The following is a 17,585-nucleotide window of genomic DNA, read 5'->3' on the forward strand; positions in this document are numbered from 1 at the left end:
ATTTTTATCATTATTCCCTTGTTATAAAATGAGCACCAGAGCCCTGTTGTTTGACATTTAATACCAACGAGCAAAGCTCTATTTAGACTTGCAGGAACCAAGGGGCATATTATCAAGGACAGCGTTAAAATTATCGCCTGTTTAGCGGCAGAAAACTGCAGCTAAAGCGGCGATAATGGGCTTGATAATATGCCCTGGAGAATTCCCATTGAAGCCCATGTTCACACCAGAACATTTAGAGCTATTGGCATTGTAAATGGCAATGTCTTTACCCTTGCGTTATTGAGTGTATGTATGTGGTTTGAGGTGAATTATGTGTGTTGGATTGGCATTGTAAGTTGTGTGGTGTGGAATTGCGTAATGTGGACTGAGTTTGTGTACTGTATATATGTGGTATAAAAGGCACCATAGACACGGACCTTTTTATCTTATTTTCATGGATCTTGGACCCTTTATATTACTGATTTCCAGAGATCAAAGGTCTGTGTCCTCTTTGTAAAGCCTATGTTCACAGACGTTGATTTCTAACAGAAAGGAACAGCATAACACCTGCATGTATATTTGGAAAGAAATAACTAGAATGTATTTGAACTAACAGTTTGTACATAAGTTTGCTTATGTACATATCTGGTCACAGAAACAATTTACCGTAGGAGACAGAGCTTGGGCGCACACAACATTGTCAGACACTTACTAGCAGTCCGTGGCAGCGCCAGCAAAAGGCATCCTAATTGAAAGGCATCCTAATTGAAAGGCATCCTAATTGAAAGGCATCCTAATTGAAAGGCATCCTAATTGAAAGGCATGCAGGTGTGAACATCGAGCACGGTAATCAGGATGCTATCCCCAGAGCTGGCTTTAGGGCAGGGCGACCGGTGCGGCCACACTGGGCACTGACTTGGAGGGGGCCACTGACCTGAGGGGTGGGGGTGCTGTGTTTAGCATAGCTTAAGATTTAAAAGCACCTGCTGTAGAGTTCCTTGGGAGTTCAGCTTTTAGGCAGCAATACAAATGTCAAGATAACTCATACGATTAATGTTCCTGCTAGAGAGAGAGCTCAAAGTTTTGTCTAGTGGCAGTTTTAAATCGTGACAAAATAGCTCAGAGGGCTAATATGCCTGCTGCAAAGAACAGCCTTTACCAGCGCTTTAAAATAAATTAAATGTATGTGAAAGATGGACTATGGAGATGTGAGGGGCACTTTTGCCGGCTGGTTGTGAGGGAATCCGAGGAGGAAGTCATGTGGGAAGGGGGGGCAAAAAAACATTGTCACACCGGGCCCCACCAGGGCTAAAGCCGGCCCTGGCGACCACTATGTGTTACTGAACCAAGGAGATGACTTCAGAGAGTGATAAGACATTCCCACTGGTTGTGAATGCAGCAAATGCCCTTCTGCTGCAGTGACACGCACACATGCAGCCTCTAGGAAGTCCGACCCACTGAGAACCGCAGAGTCCATCAGGCACCGTCACCATCCCAAGAGGTAGGGAAGGCAGCGGAGGATGATTTGAGATTTGTGGCACCAGTAAACAGTGTCATGTTAAGGATTTTTGGGGACCCGAACAACACATTATTGGGGCCCCTCTTTGGAACAACTTCAATATTATTACCCATTTTCTGCCCAAGTGATACCTGCTTCATTAACTTTCAGAAACAAGGTCACAAAATAAAGTTGAAATGTCTATTTGAGACCCCAAATTCCTAAAGTTGACACTTGGCAAAGAGATATAGAGGCAGAGGGAACGAAATAGGCCGAGATATACAAATAGAGGGGGAACAGAAACTTTACCTCTCCAGGGACCCCACTTGCCTACTTTGCCTATTCCTTAAAACACCTCTGCCAGCAAGCAAGCAGAACAGGCCAGTGAATGCAGGCTACAGGTATGTGCCCATGACCACAAACGCAGGCTACCAGAGAATGCAGGCAAGATATCAGTCTCTTCCATATGGAGGCGGCAAGTGGTGACCCACTTAGTGGGATAGTCAATGCCAGTGACTTCTTACAGCAAGACCATGGTGCTGTAGGTCTAGATCTCACTGCGTATACACCACGGGCAAATTGAACCACGTCTTACTGCAGACCTAGCATGTGCAAGAAGGATCCTAAATACTATACTGACCATGGTTTCTGTCACATGTGGTTCTTGGAAGCCTGGGTGAAGTTTTTAGGGCTCAGAATGCGACCTCCTCATTTCTCATACTTCAGATCCGATTACAGAATAGGTCAGTGTTGCATGAGTAGGGCCACCACATCAGACATTGGGCATCATATGCTGATTGTCCATCACTGTCACCATTGTGCTGGACCACCTGCAGATAGTCAGAATCAGGGTATTGTAATCCATCTACACTAGACAGAGACGGAATAATGAGCAACTTGCACCCTTGATTTCAGGGTGAGAAAGTTTGGGAGCTGCCCCATATGCCCACCGCAGAGAATATCTTCTCAGGTTGTAGCCGCTGCTCCTCTTAACCACTATTTCATCAGCGAAGGCCTCCAGACAACTCCTGTTCATGGAGGTGATAGGGGGTGGCTTAAACGCTATTCTTACTTCCTGTGGAAGACATCACAATATCACAATAGAGACCTTACAGGAGGAGATCGCATCGGTGGGAGCAAAGCTGGAATCAGAGGATACAAAGATAATGGATATGGCCACAGAAATGTATCTGTTCAAATAGACATGGAAGCATTCAATGGTAGGGTGGAAATGCAATTAAATAGAATAGAGCAACAACTGAGCAATACGGAAAACTGGGGCCTGAAGATCTGGAATTTAAGGCAAAAACTCACAGGAATAGAAGACCATAGGTACAGTGACACATTGCACTTTTATGTCATAAAGTAAATGAGTTGTCACATTGTAATATCCATAATTCTGCAAATTCTGACAATGTTTTGCAGTGCAAAGAAAAATGCATCAAAAAACATTACTTCTGGAAGTTGTCAAACTATGAGCATTATGGAGCAGGGATCGCTATGGCCACTTCGCCATCGCTCTCCTGTGAATGAAGTGAACAGGGCGTTGTCAATCTGTCAACTGGGTGGGTGAATTCACAATAATTGATGCATGAAGGAGGGGAACGATGACATGTAATACTGGTTTTCCCAATATTGTGAGTGGCAGTAGGCTGTTTCAGAGGCACGGATAGCGCAAGCATGAGAAAAACAGAAGAATTGCAGAAAAGCTACAGCTTTGCTTTACACAGCACGGGCAGAGGAGAGCCCGCTGCAAGGAAGACTATGCTGCAGGTATGCACAGAGGTTATGGAATTCACTTCTTCCTCGAAGTCTGTCTTGAAACCAGACATTTACAAAGGGATGTTGCTCACTAAAGCATGCTCATGGGGTATATCATGGAATGAAGCATGCTAATAGGACGTACTGCTGACTGGAGGGCCTCTAGGAGAGACACTAGAGACGAGCCCATGTGCAGACGATTCGTGCAGTGAGAAAGGATGTGGGAGGAAGGTCCATCACACGCTCTAACAGAAGCCTTGGAACGCATTGCTGGCCAACGAAAATGTTCTCTGAGTAAAATTGCGTGGGCGTGAACCAAGCACCCAAGGGAAGGACTTTGGAAAGCAGTCCACCAATAGGGAGCCAGCATTTCTGATTGGTACAGCAGAGAGTGAGTGGCGGTCGATGGACTTGGTTGAAGCACATATTGTAGATACATAAAGTCTCGCAGAACAGTGCATGTGTGCTGACTCGAGGCAACAACCTACAAATTAGGCCTATACATAAACCTGGCAAACCGACACAGGAGTGTACATCCTACAGACAGATCTCCCTACTCAACGTGGAGGCAAAAATACTTGCCAAGACGCTTGCAACCAGACTGCAGCCACACCTGTCATCAGTGATTCATCCAAATCAATCTGGATTTATGCCCAACCGCACTACAGCACTGAATCTCAGAAGGCTACACGGCGTAATAGAACGTAGATCGACTATAGCAGAGGACGCAGCCATTCTGTCGCTAGATGCATGAATGGCATTTGACTTAGTGGAATGGCCCTTCCTTTTTTAAGTCCTTGAACGGCTCCCGCATGGCTGTGCACTTCAGATAGCAACTAATGGCTTTAAATACCTTGGGATATTTGTAACGCATGATCATGCACAATTCACTGCCAAAAACTTAACACAGCCATTGACTAGATTCAAAAGCGATGTCAAATATTGGCGCACACTACCATTGAGGTTACTGGGAAAGGCGGCCATCTTCAAAATGATGGCACTTCCCAGGTTTCTTTATGCACTGCAGAATACACCGTTCCCTGTCCCCTCTTCCTACTTCTCAGCAATAAATGCGGAAGTGACGACATTGCTATGGGACAGGAAAACTCCCCGTAAAGCTATGCGAAAGTTCACCAGAAGCTGGTATGATGGCGGGATTGTTCTTCCTGATATAAAAATGTACTATTGGGCTTCCCAACTGGTGGCTATTAACCAATGGCTACATGTCCCCAAAGAAGATCCAGCGTTTCGGATGGATAGGCACCTCTTGGCTACGTCAGGGATCATGGGGCACTCTACAACAAAACGAGACAACACAACCTCACAGGCCCAACGGCGCACACGATACACACGTGGTGTGAGGCGCAGAGGGCATTAGGCTGGGAGGGGGTGGTTACACAAGCAATGTTGTTATGGGATACAAAGAGACTAGGGATGCTGCGCAATACTAAAGGCTTTCATAGCTGGGATTTGATAGGAATATCGAAAGTTGGAGATCTGTGGCAAAAGGGAGAGATGGTCACATTTACCCATCTACAGGCCACATACGGATTAGCCCAGACAGAACTATTTTGTTACATACAGATAAGGCATGCACTTCAGTCCTTACTACCACCGGGAACGCAACCCGAAGAATTCTCCCCGCTAGAAGATAGGCACTTAATGGACCATCTCCACAAAAAGGCGATTTCACAGACCTATCGGAAAATAGTAAATAACCGCCTAGACCCCAAGACAGTGCTGAAGACCCAGTGGAAGCTTGAAGTGGGGTACATAGATGAGGCTGCTTGGCAGGAGGCGCTTGCGTCCCCTAGAGAGGCTACAATACCATCAAGACTTAGATTAGTGCAATTAAAAATCCTACACAGCACGTACTACACCAGGACGCTATTGCATACGATACGTCGCATAGACACACCGCTGTGCCTCAGACAATGTGGAGAAATAGGTACATTTTACCACACTATGTGGATATGCCCAGAGATAGTGCGTTACTGGATGGCGGTGATGCGTACGCTCTCCCAAGTCACAGGTGTCACGATACTTCCAGATCCGAGGTGCTGTCTCCTTAATATCTGGGAACCCACGGATTTAAATACGGTTGCGCAGGACTGGGTAACACTAGGTATAACAGTAGCAAAACGCAACATTGCACAACGTTGGAGATCCAGACTTAGCCCTACTCTTACTCAGTGGTGTATGGACATGGACATGGCGATGATTGTGGAAAAGTCTGTATATACCCATCGTGGGTGCCCCAAAAAATGGACAAAGGTCTGGAGAGGCTGGAACACTTATCGAGGCAATATAGTTGAGCTCCATCCGTTGGATGAGTCTGAGTCAGATACTAGTGAAGAAGTACAAGGTACTGTATGATGACTACGGAACATGTTTTGGGAGTCCACTTGGACCAACAAGTTTGGGAGGATGCGTCTCTTGTGGGAAAAGGGGAAAAATTAATGTCTGCACAATATTCCAGCGATGTCTATACATCATATGAAATATACTGTCAATGTAGCACTAAGAGAAATGTTAATAAAAATCGTTAAAAAAAAAAAAAAGATTAGGCCTAATGCTCTCATATCTGTTTCTTCACTGTTTTAAATCATCGTAACCTGGGGGGGAGGAGCCTAGCGCGCAACCAAGATGGCCGCGTAGGCACAGGGCTCCCGAGGGCCTCCACAACTTCCCACGTCTATCCTGAATTTATCCTGATTCTATCGACGGGCTTCTACGGGCGAACCTATGTGGAGGTGATACCTGTTGTCCAAATTCAAATCGGACTTCAGGAACCGGAATAGCATCGATTCCAAGTTGGCGGCCTACTCCGGACCTTGCCCCGGACTCGAGTTGGCATGGTGCCCGGGCAGAAAGTGAACAACAACGGCATGCAGGACTTGGGCCGGTGCGCACCCCATACTTTCACTTTCGGTTTCGGGTCTCCTCGCTGAAACTGACTGCGGGGCCCTGGATTGTCAGCACACATTTATAGTGGGACGATTGGGTATCCTGCCCTCTCTTGGACACTAGCCTGGACTACCTTTCGGGATCGCCGAGACTCCCTAGATTGGCTCTCCGGGGATCGCTCATCGTGTTGGTGGCCGACACCCTTTGCGACCATCAGACAATGGCGGCTAGATTGGACGGAGATAAACAAAAATCTAAGATGACTAGGCGGGGAGCTCATACCCAAGCTAACAACATGGACCGCTATACCCAGTCGAAAGGATCCCCTAGTGGCCTGCATAAGTCACCGGAGAGACCCAAGGATGGCCCGGGATCGTCTACGGAGTTAACATTGCAGGACGTCATGGGTGCCATCGATGAGATGAAAGCGGCGGTCGGCCAGCAATTCGATACATTGGCCCATAAAATGGACACGGTTTTGATCGACGTTAAACTAGTCAGAGCGGACCTTTCACAAACGAATGAAAAGGTCAAATCCTTGGGTCTGACGACGTCGAGTCTGGTAACGGACGTGTCTGACCTGCAAGCCGAGGTCCGTAATCTGCGGACGTCCACTGCTTTGTCTGTCCGGTGACTGGAGGATTTTGAAAGTAGGGCTCGGCGGAACAATGTGCGCATAATCGGGGTGCCGGAGAAATCGGAGGTCCCTGCGGCTGACCTCTTCGTGGAAGACCTCGTGATCAACCATCTCGCACCCAAAGGCTTGAGTAAATTCTTTGCGGTTGAGCGGGCCCATAGAGTTCCGGGTGGTAAGCCTAAACCGGGTGCTCCCCCACGGCCCATCATTGCCAGAATTTTTCATTTCAGGGACAGGGATGCTATACTGCAGGCCTCGAGGGTGAGTGGGCCGACGAAGTTCGAGAACACTCATATAAGTTTCTACCCGGACTTCACACAATTGGTCCAAAAGCAGCGACAGGAGTTCATGGGTGTTAAACGGCGACTGAGAGACATGGACCTGAAATATGCGATGCTCTTTCCGGCCAGGTTGCGTGTTGAGTTTGAGGATCGGACGCATTTCTTCGATCGGCCGGAGGAGGTTGGAGATTGGCTTGATACCCTGCCTCAGCAACGACGTCGAGAGGGACAGACCGAAGGGAATGGAGTGGGCTTGGCTGGACAGGAATAGACTTTTGGTTCCCGGTGACTGACTATTGTGATGACACTTCCATATTTTGGTTTGGTGTTTCTATTCAGTGCCTTATCCTTCAATGCCCGGGGGTTGTAGGGTGCTCAGTGAGGCTCTTTCCTCCTCTGGGTTTTCTTTTTGTAGCGTAGTTAATGCTAGGGCGACAGGCACACTGCAAGTTGGGGGGGCTACATGGGCTCACGCAGGGGTGCAGGGTGGGGGGAGTTGTAACGGGAAGGTTGGTGGGGAGGGGGGGAGTTGGGGAATGTTTGAATGTTCTACAAGGCAACGTCACGCCATACGACTGGTGGTTGGGATCGTGTTCTCTGGGGGGGGGGAGTTGTGCGCGGGGTTGGGACGGTGGAGTAGGGGATTGAGAGTACTCTCGTGGAATGTGAATGGCTTGGGGGATAGGATTAAACGTGGAATAGTGCTGCAGTTTTTGAAACGGCAATCGCCAGATATTGTCTTTCTGCAGGAAACGCATCTAATTGGGAATTCTTGCCATGCTATGAATAGGCGGGGATATCGTCTCGTTGTGCATTCTGGTTTCACTTCTGGCTCGCGTGGGGTGGGCATCTTGATTAGAGCCTCTCTCCCGTTGGAGGTGGACGATGTGATCCATGATGATAGAGGGCGGTATGCTGCACTGGTAGGCCGATGGGAGGGCAGAACCATCTCGCTCGTTTCTGTTTATGTCCCACCAGGATTGCAGACCGTAACTTTCGCTGATTTGGGGCGAATGGTCTTGGGACTCCCGGGGGGGTTCTGGTGGTGGGGGGCGATTTTAACTCTGTCGTATCTGGCGGGGCGGATCGTCACCCACCCAGGGATCTCCCGGGGGCACAGACCTGGCTGAGTGAGTTTATAGATACCCTCGGACTGATAGACTGCTGGACACTAATGCACCCGGGGCAGGCGCAATACACTTCCCACTCAGGGGCTCATGGGAGTTTGTCGAGACTTGATTATGTCCTTCTCCGGCGGCCCAAGCTGTGATGATTAGGGAAGTAAGACATCTGGCCCGGGGTATTTCCGATCACTCCCCACTACTGTTGCACATTGAGGTCACCCCCGGGGCTGAGGGGAGGGTGGCACCGATTAACCCCTGGTACCTGCGTAATCCTAAAATCCGGGCGGACCTGGTCAAGTCTATTGAGCGCTATTTCACTGAAAACGTGGGGTCAGTGTCCTCTGCTGTCTCGTTATGGGAAGCCTTCAAAACAGTGCTTCGTGGGCAGGCTCTTTCTCTAATTTCCCACTCCAAGAAAAGCAAGACTGAAGAGGTGGTTCGCCTTGAAAACGACATAGCCAAGTTGGAGGGGGACCTGGAGCTGGGTGTTACGAATGATAAGTTGCATGTTCTCAGTCTTAAGCAGCTTGACTATAGAGCGTTGGTTACTGACGCTGCCAAAGTGATGAGTAGAGAGCAACAGGGGCGCTTATACGATGTGGGGGACAAGGCTGGAAAACTGATTGCATGGTTGGACAAGAAGGAGAGAGCGAGTCGAGTGGTGCCGGTTATTGAGAGAGCGGATGGCGTGCGTGTGACTGACCCTGTGGAAATTGTTGAATGTTTCGCGACTTATTTCCGCGACGTATATTCTCCAGTCTCGAATGGCCTTGAGGATGACTCTCATCTGTTGCTGAGAGATATAGTGTTGCCGTCTTTGTCAGAGGCGGATAGGGTACTGATGGATGCGACGTTGTCGCCTGATGAGATTGCTTTGGCTATTCGCTCGGTCACTTCTGGCAAGGCCATGGGTCCCAATGGCCTCCCCATTGAACTGTATAAACTGCGCCCGGACAAGATGGCGCCTCATCTCTGCGACATGTTTCTTGAGGCACGTGACGTGGGCTCCCTCCCCTATGATCAGCGTCTCGCTACCATAGTCGTGATTCACAAGGAGGGGAAGCCGCGGGATCGGTGTATTTCTTACAGGCCCATCTCATTATTAAATGCTGAGCCTAAAATTCTTGCTAAGGTTTTGGCTAATCGTCTGGTTAGGGTCGTTGGCGACTTGATCCATCCGGACCAGTCCGGTTTCATACCTCACCGTAATACGGCTCTGAACCTGAGGCGTCTTCATGGAGTGCTCGCCAGAGCGGAGTACATACGTGAACCGGCCGTTTTGGCGTCCTTGGATGCCACTATGGTGTTCGATACCCTAGAATGGCCGTATCTTTGGGCGGCGCTTGCGAAATTTGGTTTTGGCCCCGGGTTTATCGGTTGGGTGAAGTTGCTGTATGAGGAACCGTTGGCTCAGGTAGTTGTGAATGGCAGAGTGTCGGCACCCTTCGGGTTGGGAAGAGGCACGCGGCAGGGTTGTCCGCTGTCGCCCCTCCTCTTTGCCCTTGCCTTGGAACCTCTGGCTGCCTGGTTACGATGGGAGTCCTCATTGCGCGGCATTAGGTGGACGCCTGAATTTGAGGACCGCATCTCTCTTTATGCGGACGACATTCTCCTGTACCTCACGTCTCCCCGGCAGTCTTTGATAGTACTGGTCGATGTTCTGAACATGAAAATTTGTTCTTACGTGTAGCGCATTAGTGTTAATTTTACAACTTGTCAAGGTAAAATGAACACACCTGAATTGACACTTAAAAAACAAATTATGTTGTTGTGGTGGGTGTTGTGCTTGTGGTGCTTGTGGGTGTGCATTCAATAATGTGTGTGTGTTGTTTGTGTGCAATGCAATATCTAAAAGAGGCATAACACATACCTTGGTGCCCTAATCTTCCACTCCTCCTTTGGTCCGTACACCAGCCCACCACCTCCGTACCATGCAAATACCACACCACGGGACTTGCCTGAGGCCGCACACCTCCTGGGCCGCAGTGGTAAGTGTCACAGCGACCACCTCTTCTCCGGTACAACTGGACTCATGCACCTCAGTCCTCATGCTCTTTACTTGTGGCTCGCTTCCGTCTGAGTCTCTGCCTCTTTGTCTCCCTCCAGCTGGTCTCACTCCTCTGTCTCCGCTGCTTCACCAAGCATGCCCCAGTCCACTCCTCCTCCCAGCATAGATGCTGCCTCCGACTTTCTGGTTCCTCTTCAAGGCCGCTGAGACAGTGTCGCAACTCCGTCTTGGTCATTAACTGGGCCAAGTCATGCGTCTATGTTCTCTCTGGGGATGCTCCTCTCCTTCCGCGTGGCTGCCCTATCCAGATTTCGCAGTCAGGCTTTAAATACCTGGGAGTGTTCATAACTTTGGACCCTGTGGCCCGTTATGAGCGGAACCTACTCCCCCCACTCCAACGACTGAGGGCCGACGTCTCGAGGTGGTGACGGCTTCCGCTTTCGCCGCTCGGACGCGCGGCGTTGTTTAAAATGATGCCGCTGCCACGATTCCTGTATGCACTGCAAAATACACTCGACGTCATACCGGCCCGCTATTTCCGTGAGGTGGAGAGCTTGCAGAGGCGGTTGTTCTGGGACGGGCGATCCGAAACGCTCTCACAAAATTGACACTCCCTTGGTATGATGGAGGTATTGCACTCCCCGATATCAAGCGATATTATTGGGCGTCCCAATTGGCGGCGGTGAACCACGGGATGTACGGGCCGGCCCTGAACCCGGCGTTCGAGATGGATAAAATGCTTTTGCCTGGGGGGGATTATAATAGAGCACTCTATTCGAAGTCTCCTGGTGTGCAGTTGACAGGCCCAACAAAGATAGCGGTACGTGTGTGGCATGCTGCTAATGCTGCGATGGGTTGGAAGGACCGCCTGACTCGAGCGACTCCACTGTATGCTTCGGAAAGGCTGGGCTGTTTGTGGAAAACTAAAGGGTTTGAGAAATGGGATATGATTGGCATATGTAAGGTGAGTGACCTCTGGTTGAAAGGGGAGTTTAAAATGTTTGAAATGCTGAAAGCGGAATATAAGCTAAACGATAGGGAGTATTTCCGGTATGCTCAGATCCGTCATGCGTTGTGCTCGGTTTTCCCTGATGCTACGGCTATCCCGGAAAATTCCCCGCTGGAGGATAGGGTGCTCGATGGTTACGTGCCTGACAGCACAATCTCCTTGATCTATAGAAAGCTTATCAACGATCGGGCGGATCTGTTGACCCGCTTGAGGGAGATCTGGGTGGCTGACGGTTTGGAATTAGATGATGAGGACTAGGTTTCGGCAATAGCCTCCCCGCGGGAGGTGGCAATTCCGGCCCGCCTTCGGTTCGTACAACTAAAGATACTCCATAGAGTGTATGTCACTGGTCCCCGCCTAATGCGCATGGGTTTCTCCGTGGATGGGATGTGTAAGCGTGGCTGTGGTTCGCTGGGTACTTTCCTTCACGTTATATGGGAATGCCCTGAGGTGGCGCTCTTTTGGCGTCGGGTGCATGCGGTAATAGAAGAAGTCACTCACGTTGCTCTGCTTCCAGAAGCTAGGAGATGCCTGCTGAACCTGTGGGAGCCAAACGATTATAATGTGGCACAGACGCGGTGGGCGACTTTGGGAAATATGGTGGCTAAACGTAATATTGCCCAGTTATGGGGTTCCCAGAGGCCGCCCATGGTCTCGGTGTGGAAGGAGAATATGGATTGGTGCATGTTCAGAGAAAAGACGGTGTATGTAGCGAGAGGCAAGCCGAGGAATGGACTGGGGTGTGGGGTCCGTGGAACGCTTATCGCGGAGACATCTGTGCCCCTCCTCTGGCTGTTGTATTGGATGGCTGTTTGTCCCCCTAGCCGAGCATTCCTCGTCTGTTAGGTTACGAGTGAGATACAGTTTGATTTTTCCTCTGTTCCCGTGCCCCCCTCCCTTCTCTGCCGCTGATCATTGATTCCCTACCCCGGGGAGCGCGTCCTGACATTTACAACGCCTATTGCCTTGCTTGTGTGTAATGTTTCTTAGTTTTAAATTGAAAACTGAAACCGTATTTAAAATGTCACTCAACTATTGCTTCTGCCTTCACTGGGAGCGAAGATGGACTGACGGGCTCCCCGGATTGACCAATCTGTATAACGGTGAATGATACGTCTCATGCTAATTAGCAGCCGGCCCAAAGAGTTGTAGGCCCATGTCTGTAACTCCTTGAAGTCAAATAAAGGTTTCTTTAAAAAATAAATAAATAAATAAATAAATCATCGTAACCTGAGGGAGTTTCAGGCTTGCTGGTTAAGATGGGGAGGCACTCCCCTGTAGTCATACATTCTTCAAGCAGAATGTGCCGCAGTCCAACCTATTAAATCCCCCATCTGCGGGTGGTTCGGCTACCTAGCCGAAGAACTAAGGTATTAGTTTGGTAAATATTCTCATCAAGGGCCAGATGTATGAACATATTTTTTGATCACAAACCCTACAATTCGGTAAATTGCGGGGATTGCAATAAGTAAATTTGTTTTTCAAATGTACTAAACCCATTTAGTGTTCTGGTAACATGTTATTAAATCGCTAAAAGGGTTTAGGAAACCACTAGGAATTGCTATTTGGAAGGAGTGTATTTAGGTTCGTCCCTTCCAAATAGCAATTCCTTATAGTGTGAATTAATGTTTCTTCAGAGAAAATGGGCTACATTAAAAAAATAATCACTGTCTTATTCAAAAGCAATCACAGACATGGTGGTCTGACGATACCAGCAGGCCACCATCCCTGTGATGAGAGCGAATTCTAGTGGGTTGCAGCTTGTGACCTGTCTCAATGATATTTATGAGGTAGATCGAATAGCGACCCAGTGTGATTCAGTATTTTGTGAACTGATGTATTACTACATAGATCATTTAGCAAAATACCATGATATTCGTAAAAGTTTGGTGCACAAATTGCGACAACATTTTCCAAATCATATGTTAGTATATCTAGCCCCAAGTTCTCTGCCCTCTCTATCTTTTCAGGGCTTCTAACATGTAATGACCTAACCCAAGTTTATTCTCAACATATCACTAGGTAGTTGAATCTATCCACAAATGCGAGTGTTTCTTGCCTATAGTGTTGGTAGCATCCAATGATAGAAGTTCGTACCAGAATTAATTTATTTCTAACAATGTTCTTTTTACTTACTAACGCAGCTGGCCATAGCAGTTGACTTCCTTTTTTTAGGTCTCGCCTGAGACAGCGCTTTAGCGCTGCTCTGGCGAGACTTATAGTAAGCACTTTTGGAAGTGCAAACGAGTGCTTTCAGGCCGCCAACTACTGTGCATGTGTGCCCGGCGCGCGCACCATTTGGCAGCCTGAGAGCACTCGTTGTCTTTCACTTTCGCCGCTTTGATGTTTTATCGTGATCGCGATCACTTTCACATTCGCGGCCGTACGGCCGCTTCCCTTCCTACTTTAATGCACTGTTAAAGCAGAATCCACGCGTCGTAAAGCATGCCCGCCCCCACTCCCCCCTCCCACTCCCTCCTCGTCAGCTTCAGTGCGCTCTTGTTTTTTATGTTGTAGAGTGCATGTGCAGACTGCTCGTGTTGCACTGTCTGCGCTCGCCCATACACCTCCCACTCCGTTTGTTTCACCCCCTCCCTAGGTCCCTGGCGTCTCTCCCGCCGTGCTTTCATGCCCGCTCTGTTTATTCCAACTCCTCTGTGGCCTCTCTTCTGCCGTGATTTCACATCCTCCCAGTCCGGAAAACCATTATTCAGTTGCCGCGAATGCCAGTCTGTTGTGGCACACGCAATGTTCTTTTAATTAATATTGACATTGAGCACTTCTGAGAAGTGCCTGCACCTTTAAATTCTGGCTTGCGTGTAGCTGCTCTGCTTTCACCCCTCCCTTTTTCATTCCGGATGTGTCCAGGCACCCGGAAGCAGCAGCTCCTTGTCCTCCGGGTTGCCGATGAACATGGGGGAACTACTGGTTTAGACCGTGGCGGTGGAGGGGGCTCAGAGTGTTTGACCTACTGCCCCCTCTCGAGCCCTTCCAGCATTCGCCAAGTCATCTCTCCAGTGTGCAAGTCCGAGGCACAGAATCCGGGAAAGCTTGGACCGGTTCCCAGCCCTCAAATCACACTCTCTCGAGTTGTATTTCCATCTGAGCTCCTGCGCTTCATGTTTTTGATGCTAACGCAGGGGATTCAGGTGCTTGTGTTACTTCCGCTGGTGCTAAACTGGTAACATGCTGAGTTGTGTACTACCCATTATTTAAGCATGGCCGGAAATGCAGTTTGTGTAGCTAGATACACAAGCGGTTAATATAATGCTATTATAATAGGAGAATGGGTTCCCAATTGCACATTATAAAAAGCATGTCACCTCGTAGTTCAATGACCATATACAGGCATGATGCTGACGAATGAGTGCTTGGTTAAGGGCATGGAAGTCTGAAGAGATTTACCAAAGTCTTATAAAATGGGTCTGGAAGAACCCAAGCAGTCTGGCTCAGACCTGCAGCCCCTCTCCTGCCCTCGTTTAAACCCCGCTAGTGTCTTCGTAGCGCTGCACAAGAGAACATCCTCTGCTTTCCAAAGTCTGTCACCCACCTCACTGCCATGTGTTTGACTTTTTCTGTACTCCCCCTTGCATCTATATGCCCCTACACACCGTGCTCTTTCTCATCTCCCCTTGACTTACTGCGTACTATTTCAAATATCTCTACTCACCTGTCCTCCACCCCCATCTTTTCATCCCCCTCCAGACCAGCTGCCTCTGCCCAGACACAGCCTGTTTGCACAGGTATCAAACGGCCATCGTGGCAATAAGTGCGACTGAACCTACCTGAAACTAGATTCCTACAAATACCCGCCACGCCTGGCTCTGCATGCAGTGCCTGGATGGGCGCCTTTCTTAAAGCAGCGCTAAGCATAGCATTTCATATATATGCGCATGTGTGTGTGATGTGTTTGTATATATATTGTACGTATTTACGTCTTTGGGAGTGTGAGGTAAATGCAATTGTGTGTGTGTAGTGGTAACGTGTTTAGTTGATGTGTTAGCATTAAGTGTGCATGTGTGTGTAAATGATTTCACTGGAACGAAACCCCGTTCTAATTTTTTCACAGCTGGCGAGGTGCAGAGAGCAGCTCTTGGTGCGGGAAATAATTCCATTTGTGCGTCTCTGAACTGGTCGAAAGACCCCGGTCAGGAGTCTAGGCGCTGTGCTTTTTCCACGAGTGCTGCTAACGTCTGAATTTCAGTGCCGAAGATAGAAGGAAACGCGCGGGTCAAAGCCACAGGCCTATGAGATGTTAAACACCGAGATTCTTTCCTAATTTATCGCGAAACAGCGCGGTGACAGCCCCTTGATTCTCTTGCCTTCCTCTTTGTGCCCATTTTACGAGTGCACGGGTCATAGCACTTCTGCGGCAAGCACCCTCCAGCACCTCTGAAAACATACTTCAGCTTGTTGTGTTATTGTGCTGGTACATATTACCAGGCTAGGGTTTGAAATCGGCAATTTAAACATACATTGTGTGATCTTGACAACTGCTAGCAACAGCGGCAAATAAAGTATGGAACTCTCAGGGTTTGAGTTGGAAGTGACTAGTTAAAACTGCAGTCTTAGGCACAGATATCAATTTTTAGAGGCCCGCTCTACCATCCAAAGTTTGGACTCTTAACACCCGCAAACACCTCCCAATAACTTTGCTAAACATAACAGCTTGCGAGGGGGAGAGGATGTGGCCTAACAGCTAGAGCGGGTCGACCTCAAACCTGGGGAATTGGGTTTGGGTCTCAGCAGACACGCTCAACATCCTGTCATTCTGGGCAAATCACCGAATCTCCCCGTGCCTACCAAAAATGAATGTGTCTGTGTGAAACGTAACTACTGCTCATGCAAAGCGCTCAAGTTTGGAACGGAGTAAACCGGTTCAAGACCCTGCGTCGGCTCCACATTGTGTGATTCTGGGCAAACCGCGTATTCTCCCCGAGCCTACACATATGCATTTGACCTCGTGTGAGTAGTTTGGTGCTCATGTAAAGCGCTCAGAAGCCCTTGGACCGAGTTCTCGCTATATAGAACAGAAAATAATAAATGTAAAGCATAGTCACTGCCTGTTGGATTGACCTTGTCTGTTTACAAACCTGGCCGTACCCTGGCTGGTAAACGGTGACAGCAGGAATGCACCAAGTATCATGACGGTACCAGACCAGAAAGGGGATCTGCAGGCAGCACTCTCGCAGACGCACATCCACAAAATGGTGCCTTACTTGCCTTTTAAACAAGCATTTGCAATGCAAATGGGTCTCGCATTTACGTGAGTAAGCTATTGGCATTGTAAATGACAATGCCTTTTATTTATGTTTTTAAAACGAAAACAAAAATAAAAGGCATTGTCATTTGCAATGTCAATAGCTCAAACTCTCGTAAATGCGAGACCTATTGCATTGCAAATGCTTGTCTGACTTGAGAGCTCCAAAACACAAGCAACATAAGGAACGTAATTGATCGACTGTCTTTTCATGAAATAATTTAATTTGCTTTTATTAGTTTGGCTTCAATAAGTGCTGTAAAGCGGCTTTTTTAATTTATGTCAAAGCTAATGGAAGGAATATCTAATAGGAGCTGTGGTGCGAGAGTAAATGGCTAGTTGCACTGTCAGATTTATCCTGCAGGAATATGGTATTACTTCTTCCTGGCATTCTCTTACGAACACCGGCTTTAATTGGTTCTGCACCAATGGAATGTAAGTCATACCTTCTGAAAAATCATTAGAGTCAGGCAGGGGATTGCCTGGGCAGTCAGCAAGCCTGGCGTCCCCCACATCCCGTAGGGTGCCTCATACCTGGGATCCAAAGTCAGCACTGAATAGGAAAGCATTTGAAATGCAGGGTTAATAAAAGTAATTAAATGCACTATAGCAGAAACAGAGAACACTTTAAATACACAAACCGAAACTGACAACATTTTAATACTTTCATAAACAGGAAGTGTTATTTTATTTAGCTGGCAAGCGGTCCATGCTATGTATTATGTCGTCATGAGGTTCGGTCTCGTTTGCCTCAGAACATTGCCTTAAAGGACATGTAGTTTTGTTTTTACCATTATTAATATTGTTTTTAACTATGCCAACATCCCAGACTCTGCTGCCTAAAAACGAGGACTGACTGAAGCGACCACACCTGAAGTGAGGCCCCGTGACACAATGAAGCGGCGCATTGCTGTCACGAGAGTTTCGTGTGTCTGTTTGTGGGCCCCTTTTTTAGGTCTCGCCGACCCAGCGCATGCGCTGGTCTGGAGAGACTTATTGAGAGGGCTCCAAAAAGTGCTACCAGGCCAGTCTAGAGCTACAGTGCATGTGCGCGGGCGCACGCGCGCCGTGCTTTACCGCAATAACTTTCACTTTCGCTTTGGTGTTTGATCGTGATC

This window comes from Triturus cristatus, chromosome 5_2 (assembly GCF_964204655.1).
Source record: "Triturus cristatus chromosome 5_2, aTriCri1.1, whole genome shotgun sequence".
Classification (NCBI taxonomy): Eukaryota; Metazoa; Chordata; class Amphibia; order Caudata; family Salamandridae; genus Triturus; species Triturus cristatus.